Below are 9,424 nucleotides of genomic sequence, written 5' to 3' on the forward strand. Positions count from 1 at the left end.
TATGATTCGTACACCACTGGGGTGAGGTAATTTGATACACTGATGGAAAGTTGAAGCTACACCTAGAATCTCATGTAGCCAAGGTCGACCAATTAATGCATTGTAGGGCGATTCTACGTCAACGACACATAACAGGATTTCAGAAGATATTCCCTTCAATGAAATTCGCATAGTAACCTCCCCTTTAGCCTTGTTGGCAGTACCATTAAAACCATATATCTTATATCTTGATGGTATAAGATCATCATCTCTTCCTCCCATAGTTTTATAAGTATGATAAAATAAGATGTTCACAGAGCTTCCAGTATCGATTAGAATCATATTAATTGCCCATGAATCTTCAGCTTCGTCATCCTCATCTTCTTTCGGTTTTGGATTAATTTCCAATTTTACTACCAATGGATTATCATGTACCTCTTCACCTTCGGGGATTTCTTCTGCGGTAAAAGAAATAATTTGTTTATGCCATTCCTCTAGTGGCGAGATTTTCGCAATATTCATAATTTCTCTTCCATCATTATATCTTGCGAATACTCTACTCAAAACATTGTCATGAAAATCTTCAATTGTCTTGTATGAATGTACGGTAGGGTGACAGAATAGATTCTTTGCTTTTGCACCAATTTCTATGAAGAATGTTTCCTTATTTTTCATCGTGTTTACTTTGTGATGCTATGGTGGTGGTGGCAATGGTTGAGATTGTGGGTTCCCTACCAAAAAGTGGTTTAGTTTTCCTTGATCTATCATTCTCATAATAATTCTTTTTACATTTCTGCAATCATTTGTAGTATGTCCATGAAAATGATGATAAGAACTAAACTCATGACTTCTGTGGTTTGGAGGTGGTTTCGTTCCCATGTTCCATGGTGTTGGTATATTCTCCATGAAAATTATAGCTTCCCATATTTTCTCAACACTTGCATTTAGAGGTGGCATCTTTATTTCTTCCCATATTACCTTGTGACCTCCTTGTCCTCTATTATAGTTTTGTCTTTAACCTCCATAAGTTTCTTGCGGCTGATCGAGTCTTTGAATCTTGTTATTTCCACCACGATTGTAGAAATTTATTTCTCTTTCATACTCCTCTTGATCTCGGCTTCCCATAGACACTAGTTTCTGTTGATTATTGCCCGTCACCTTCTCTTGTTGTACTTGCGAAGTGCTCGCCACTGTGTTTATTAGTTTGGGTAATAAGCTTGCATTCGTTGTTTGTGAACTGGTGTTCGCAACTGGGTATGACTCCATTTCATTTTTCCTTTCCTCTAGAGCAATATATTCTTCCTGAAGTTCTCGCAATTCAGTCATTGTGATCGTATTCTTGACTCTGAAAATTTGGATATACAATAGGTTGGTTGCAAACATAGCATTGATAAATGATAAGATAAGATATCTCTCATTCACACAGCCAGCCATTTCGCTACACATAATCCTCCATCTTTTAGTTAGGTGCTTCAAACTTTCGCCAATCCTTTGTTTTAATCCAAACACGTCTTCAATACCAGGTCGCGAAGAATTATTACTTATATATGCCCCCAGGAATGTAGTCTGCAAATGATTGAAGGATGTTATTGTATTCTTTGGTAGACCTTTGAACCATTTTAACGCCTCCCCTGTTAAGATGGATGCAAAATACTTGCATAATACGGCATCGTGATTTTGCCATTGCAAGATGCACCTCACGTAGGCTTTAATGTGTTGAATTACATAAGTTGTTCCATCAAAAATGCTGGTTAATGCGGGCAAATTGCATTTCGGAGGTATTCCTCCTAGTTGTACTTCCCTTGTAAATGGAGTTTTCGCAGCTTCTTCTATAGCTTCATCTAATTGTCTTCTGCCTACTTCTCCTCTATTATTTAGCATTCCTCTCATTTCTTCTAATTCTTTTAAGATTTGTTTATTTACACCTGAATTTTGATTCATTGGTCTTTTTAATTTCGCCTCCCTTCTTCTGCGCTCATATCTTTCTTCTCTCGCGAAATTTTGCATTTCTTCTTCATCACCTTCATCTCGTCTTCTTCTGTGATTCTCTTCCTCATCTCTATCTTGAATTCGCATATGATGATGTCTCTCATCTTCCCCTCCATGATTTTGTTCATTTCTTATCAATTACATTCGCTGTCTTTCAACCATCCTCTGTACTCTATCATACTCTTCATTGATATTACCGTTATTCCGGTTTTGCGTACACCTTCTCTCTCGATTGTCGTGATTGTTCTGGCGAATTGTCTCCTGAAGCTCTTGTTCTTCCATTTCCGCTCTCAATCTTTCACGTTCGCAAATTAAACGTGCTTGTTCAGCATAGTGTCTTTCAATTTATTTTTCAATCATTTGTTGATTTCTTTGAGCTTCTCTCTCATGTAAAATTCTCCTTCCTTCCTCTCGATTCCCTTCGCCATCTTGATTATTTCTTCCCTGACGTTGTCCATTCTCTTGATTTCTATCATTCTGCCTACAATCAAAAGTTTCATTTTGTGGAACGTAACGATCATCAGTCCTCTATTTTCGCGATGTTCTTCATTAGGATTTGATATTTCTTCTTGAATATTATTTCCAGCATTAATTGTGGGTGAATTTCGCCTCAATTCTCTTCTAGTCGATCTTGAATATGATTTTGTAGTACTTCTCGATCTTCTACTCTGTAGTCTCATATTTTCCATCCTCAATTCATGATTTTTCCTTGTTAGATTTGCACGTTCTTCTGCCTCAACTCTTCTTTCTTCATGTATTCTTCGTCTCAACGTTCTAACGCTCCAATTTCCTCATCTCCATGATTATTCCTTCATCTGCTTCTTGATTTCTCTCTACCTGTCTATGGTTTCTAGTTTGCTTCTCTTCTTCTACTTCTTTTACTGAATTTGATTGCCAAGTGTTTATACTCACCCTATCATAATATGTATTCCTTCCTTGTACTAGTGTTTGTTGAACTGGTGGTTGAATTTGATTTTCTCCATTATTTCTCATTCTAGTAGATTCTCCCATTTTCACTTCTTTCCCTTCCAGCAATTCTCTTGCTTCTTCTAACAGTAGTTGGTTGTTCTGATGTATTTCTTCTTCTAGCCATTTCTTTAATGTTAACAAATTGCAAGAGATTATGTGAAATTCTTAACCAATTACTCCAAATCTTCACAAATCTCAATATTAATCTTCAATTTTTTCTAGAATAATCTTCAATCTCTCCCTATTTCTAGCGCCATTATGTAGTTGCAGGTAATCCTACACTACACCCATCACAAGATTTCATTAATATTCAACTCATTTTAGATTAACAATCTTAATTTTATTAATGAATCTTTGAACAATCTTACAAGAAAAGATAAAGGAATCAAGAATAACCACTGCTCTAGGTTTTCTCTCTCCTATTTACTTGCTTCTCACTCAGAAAAGATCTCTCCCCTTTTCTTTACAACCGAGCGGCTATTTATAGAGAATTACATAGTGAATGACAGCTAATCTGTCCTTTATTTTCGGATATGACTTGCGACATTCTCGCATATTTACAAATGTTAATCTCGCAAACTCTCTAATTTTCGCAGGACCATCACATTTTTCTCATGATTTAACTGACGTCGTTTATTATTTCGTTTCTGAAGTTGTTCTGCGACACTGTTGTGTTGTATTGTTCATAATTTCGCTGAGGTATTATTGCTGCGAGATTCTGATCCTACATAAAGTCCAGATTTTTGCCTGGAAGTGTCATGAGAATATTCTCCCAACTAAATCCACTATTCACAGGTTTGCAAATGCTAATGATTCCTCTTGCAATATTTTTAATTCAGGACTTGTTGAAACCCCTGAGCATATTATACTTCAATGTGCCGTTTCAAAAGATGTTTAGCCTCTAAATCCCTATGCGGATCTTATAGAGAAGGATTGTGCCTTAAATATCAGCATCTACGATTCGATAATCAAGTAGATTTAAGATAATAATTTGAAAGAAAAGGCAGCAGTTGTTTTTTCAATTTCCTGGAGCATATGGAAAGATAAATGCTCTTGTATATTCCAAGGGAAAACATTAAACCATCATGTCACAGCTGGACGAGCCATTAAGCTAGTTAATGACACAAAACTGTATCTGAGTAATACAAACTCTCAGGAACCTAGTAACCCAATCCCTGTAGCAGAAAAGAATCTCCCAACAATTATCAACTCTTTACCAATTGACTGTTGTATACTCCCTCCGTCCCAAATTAGATGAGCTAGTTGGTTTTAAATTTCGTCCCATAAATAGATGTGCTATCTTATTAATCAAGGAGATATTTCTAAAACTACCCTTTTAATTGATTATTGTTACTATAAGAAATATGTATAATTTGATAGTCATGTTTATATTTTTTACGTGGGTGTTTTAAAATGTTTTTCAACGATATAAGTTTACGAAAAACCTTGGTATAGTTTAAGAGATAAATCATTTCTAAATTTTACTAGTTATTACCCATAGTTATTACCCATAAGGGTATAATTGTAAAAATACTTAAATATACTTCCCTTTCCTCCTTGCCTTAAGAATTGTGCAAACTACAACTAGCTCATCTTAATTGGGACGGAGGGAGTAATTTTTAGTGATGCTGCTTTTGATAAAAATTCCAATTTTTCTGGAATTGGTCTGGTTATGCATGATACTGCAAGTTCCTTCCTTGGATGCAAACTTCAACCAGGGTCAGTGAATGCAGAGGAAGCTGAAAGTCTTGCTCTTCTGGAAGCTGTGTTGTGGGCAAAGGCTAAAGGAATGAAGAAAGTTCGTTTTATCATTGATGCCAAATCAGTCATTGACTTTCTTTATTGCAATAATAACCAACTATTTTGGTTTTATAATTCAATCTTAGAAGACTGTAAAACAATCACTTCTTGTTCTAATTTTGTTAAGTTTGAACTCTTACACAGGAATCATATTTTTCTTGCTGATCAACCAGCAAAATTCAGTAGAAGGTCTAGAACCTCGGGAGAATAGATGGAAATTACCCCTGAATTTCTCGGCTCTACTATGTATTTTCTATTTTTATTGATAAAATTTCTTTCCTAGCAAAAAAATAAATAAATAAATAATTAAGAGCTAATTTAAGTCTCTTAATTGGTAATTGACAAGCGGTACCATTACTTAGGCTTGTTTTAGTCCGAGTTTCTATCAAGCACTAAAGTATTTACGCAATGACAGCAGATAAGGTCTAGAAATTCAACAACGTACTTTGACATTTCTGCAAATACCATTTCAACAACCTTCAAGTCGCAGCATATCTTCCACTAATCAATGGACACTAATCAAACAAATGTTGTGAGGCATATACCCAGTATAATCAAACAATTGGATCTGCGCTGTTGCTTACTTAGTATAAAGCATTTTCAATATTTATTGAAACTTAAACAAGCCATACATAAATTCATACACCTCAAACTTGGAGGCATATACTCAAGGTGTCGTACATTTTAGGATGTGCTAGTAACTTAGTAAATTAACATGAAAAAGCCATACACGATGATTGCTAATTAAACATGCATTCGACCGCCGTGAATAGAGCCATTGGTTCGCATTGCTTCAATAAAGCATCATAATTCCGCTGAAATTAAAGAAAATAAATATACTTTGGTTCAACATTTTTGCATTCCGAAAATGGGCACGATGAAACTGGTTACATCCTGCCTATTTTTTTACATTTTTGTCCATTTAAACAATATCAAAATCTAACTGTCAATTTCACCCAGGAATTGTTGATTTCGGTTTTTAACCAATTTTGTGTTTTGCATTTCGAAAAGAATTTCAAGCTAGCTGCTATTTGGTAATTAATTTCCATGTCTGGTGATCTTAAAATAAGAACCAAAAGCAATGTGAATAGACAATCCATTTTTTACCTGCTGATAGTATGGTCTGAGATAATCCATGAAGCCGAATTGAATCTGTTTGGTTGTCACCCCCATTTATTCATAACGAAACAACATCAACATTATTTCGATGATTGCTGATCAACATTATTTTTGAGTCTTTGACATACAAAACTGACTTCCTGGCTGTTGAATTTTTTTTTGAAATTATGAGAGAACAAATCATTATGCTCAAATTTTGAGGGTGTTGATGATGATTTTGGAAGATCTGCCGTAGATTCGCAGCAAAATGCATCTTTTTTTTTTGGATTCTGTACCGATTAGCAACGTGCCAACTGAAACATCAAGTGTCAGTTGGCATCTCTACGTGACCATGTGGTCATCGTAGCCTGGGATACACTTGAATGTTCGGATACATCTTCTCATGTATTACCTGATATGTTCATATGCTCTTAGGCACAAATCTTAGGCATGTGAATCCTTAGATTCATTGCTAATCTCTATGCTGTGCTATGGTCCTGTTGATTTAAGTTGACAACAAGGAAATTTCTGAACTCTATATGGATCTGTTCTTGTAGAATGCCAATCCGCTAGAATTCAGATTTCTTATATAAGGCAGCAATGTTTTACTAATTTCTATACTACTCTCTGGTTTTACTAATTTCTATACTACTCTCTGGTCTTGCCTGTCTATGTAAATAAAAAAAACAACGGCATTTCTGAACTCTACATGAATCAGATATGAGCAGTGGAATGACACTATCTGCAACTAGGATTCAAAGCGACAGATTCATAGAACACCGACTTTTTAGTTTAGCTACATCTTCTAACGTACAAGTCATAGATTTTTCAAACCTACATGTAACAGACACCACCAAATGAACATCACTCCCTGTACAACCATTAACTGTACTGAGACTTCTCCAGCGTATTGCAGGATCAACCTTTGCAGTCACACAAAAGTAGGCCTTGTCTATCTACAGTAGTAATAAAGTGAAACAACACACAAAGATTGAAATTGATATCCTTGAGAATCAAGGATTCTTACAAGTACACCATGTCTTTTTCACAAAGATTGAAAAAGAAAAAGGGAAGTACCTGCAAATTAACACATGCAGCATCTAGCTAGCTACTAGATGGGTCATATGACATAATACATACTACAAATATTCATCAAAGTTTATAGCACCAAGTCTGTGTTGCAACAAAGTAAAAAGGGTGAACACGCATTTACATATCGGCCTTAATCTCTGATTGAAAAGACAACCAAAAATTAACTAACATCGGAAGGCTCAAGGATGCTGGGCTGTGAATGATAATATCCAGAGGCGACAACCAAGTACCATAAAAAAAGAAGACGATACAGTACTGATGACGTGGATAAACTTCTTGAACGAGTGGTATTCAAGATGAGATGAAGGATTGACACAAAACACGCCTACCAAGTTGCAAATTAAAGAAGCATAAAATACCCGAAGGAGCACCACCGAGCTGTGTTCAGGAAGTAGATCATCGCTTATAATTATAGCGAAAGCTTGAACGATGAAGAAGAAACCGCTGGCACAATGTAACAGGATAGTAGCCGCTTTTAACACCTCATAAACCCAGTCTTTTCCAACTTTCTCCATCAAGAAACCTGTCGGGAACAAAGACACCAAGTTATTACCATGAGTATATCCGCAATGAAAATAAGAAAATAACACACAAACGAATGAGAAATCATCAAAAGTATACCAAAAAAATCATTTGGGAACTGCAAATAATATGCATTCCACCTCCAAATTGAAGAGAAGAAAACTGAAATTTCAAAATCAAAACCTTAAAATAGCACTACAAATCCCCATAATACAACAACTTGCTGTTGTGATTTCCCAAATCTCATACAACAGTGGCTTACCCAATTTTACTACCTACTCTAACACTTGGAGTTTAAACTCTTGTCTTTAAATAAATTTCAGCGTAATCAAAATTGAATACGTGTCTAATTTAGGATCCAATTCATCAACTTTCATCATCTCTCCACGGTAATGAATAACCTTACAGACAAAAATTCCTACTGATGTCCACGGTAATGAATATCCCTTACAGTCGTTTTTCCAGATGTGCAAACCAAATGCATCAACCACAGAACTCATGCTTGCCAAAATGAAAAACCTAAAAACCTAGTAATAAAACACAATCCCCCCCATACAGTCATTTCACTTCAAAACTCAAATAAATTCATTGAAACTCACAGAATCCTAAAGATATGCGCAATTTCTTCCACGATGCTGTATAATAATACTGACTGGATTAGTCGAAAAATACAACATCCGAAAGCTCAACTTTAAACAGAACATTTTAATGCAGAATAATCAGTATTGACTGAGATCCAGAATACAATCCTACAGACAAACAAACAAAATGAAAACACTAAACATGCAGTCTCCATAAACCAATTAACTACAGAATTCGTACTTATCAAAGACAATACAGGAAGTTAAATGATCACTTATACAACAACCCTGAAATGTTTTTTCATTTCATACCCGAAACAAAATCTTGTAGAATCACATCATCATGCATGAACATATGAGCATAATTTGTACACAAATTAGGGTAAATAACAACATCAAGAGCAAAACCGACCTCAGGTTAGAAAAAAAAATCAATTCCACAAAAAGAATCACCAAAATTATACTTATGTGAAAATTAGGGGAAATAAACCTAAACATATTCGGATTTTGACTGACACAACTCTCGATTCCACTCAATGAAATCCCATGTAACAATACCAAAATCATACTTAAGCAAAACACAAACAAAATTAAAGCCAAGTAAATCAAAGAGTTAAAAAAGCTTCTTACACTCAAAAAGCTCAAGATCTCTAAACAAAAATTCCTCTTCCTTGAACCACAAAAAACAGATGGAAAACTCTTTAGGATGGTGGCGAGATTGAAACCCTAAATCCTTTTTTAACTGGAGAGGAGAGAGAGTGAGTGGAATACTTGATGATTTTCACCAAATTTCCTACCAGTAGTAGCATCAAGGAAATTTCTCACTTGAGCTATAAAAAAGAAGAGGAGCTAGATTTAGTGGCAGTAGTTCATGATAGAGCAATTCCCTAGCTTTATTTCCAAATGAAAACATAAAAACAAAAGATCATCTTTTCCCTAAATTTTCCGTTTCGGGAAACCATTAAGGTCTGTGTTACTGACATGCATGGTTGATTTTCTTGCCAACCAAAACGTGGTAGGGAGATGATGGACCAGGCAAGGATATCCCAGTCCCGGAATGGTTTTTCATTTTGGGGATTTTTGGAGTTCTGATCTCCATGAGGAGTAGAGAGGATTAATGATGGTGGAGGAGGGTAAGAAGACTCAGGAAGATAAAAGCCAGAGGCGAGTTTCAGATTCTCTCTCTTGCACTTTATATTGGGAATCACTTCGGAGAAATAATTGTATCCACGCGTTTTGACATATCCCAGACTGCATCTGACTTCTATTTCTTGGGTCTGTTTGTTTCTGGGAGAAGTCGACATTTTGTAAAAAGTATTGGTTTCTGGCTTTTACTTTTGGAGAACCAAAAATACTTGTGTTTTGTTTCTCGTATCCAGACGTGTTATAAATTG

The 9,424-nt window shown here is 35.6% G+C and overlaps 1 long non-coding RNA gene across 1 annotated transcript; it reads right to left on the reverse strand.

Moving 5' to 3' along the window:
* Positions 1–6,803: 6,803 nt before the first annotated feature.
* On the reverse strand, positions 6,804–9,182 carry LOC113300327. The gene is made up of 2 exons (XR_003335716.1): positions 8,661–9,182; positions 6,804–7,450 (listed from the first exon to the last, which is right to left on the reverse strand). It is a non-coding gene; the product is annotated as an uncharacterized LOC113300327 (long non-coding RNA).
* Positions 9,183–9,424: the final 242 nt, after the last annotated feature.

Source organism: Papaver somniferum, chromosome 7 (assembly GCF_003573695.1).
Source record: "Papaver somniferum cultivar HN1 chromosome 7, ASM357369v1, whole genome shotgun sequence".
NCBI lineage: Eukaryota > Viridiplantae > Streptophyta > Magnoliopsida > Ranunculales > Papaveraceae > Papaver > Papaver somniferum.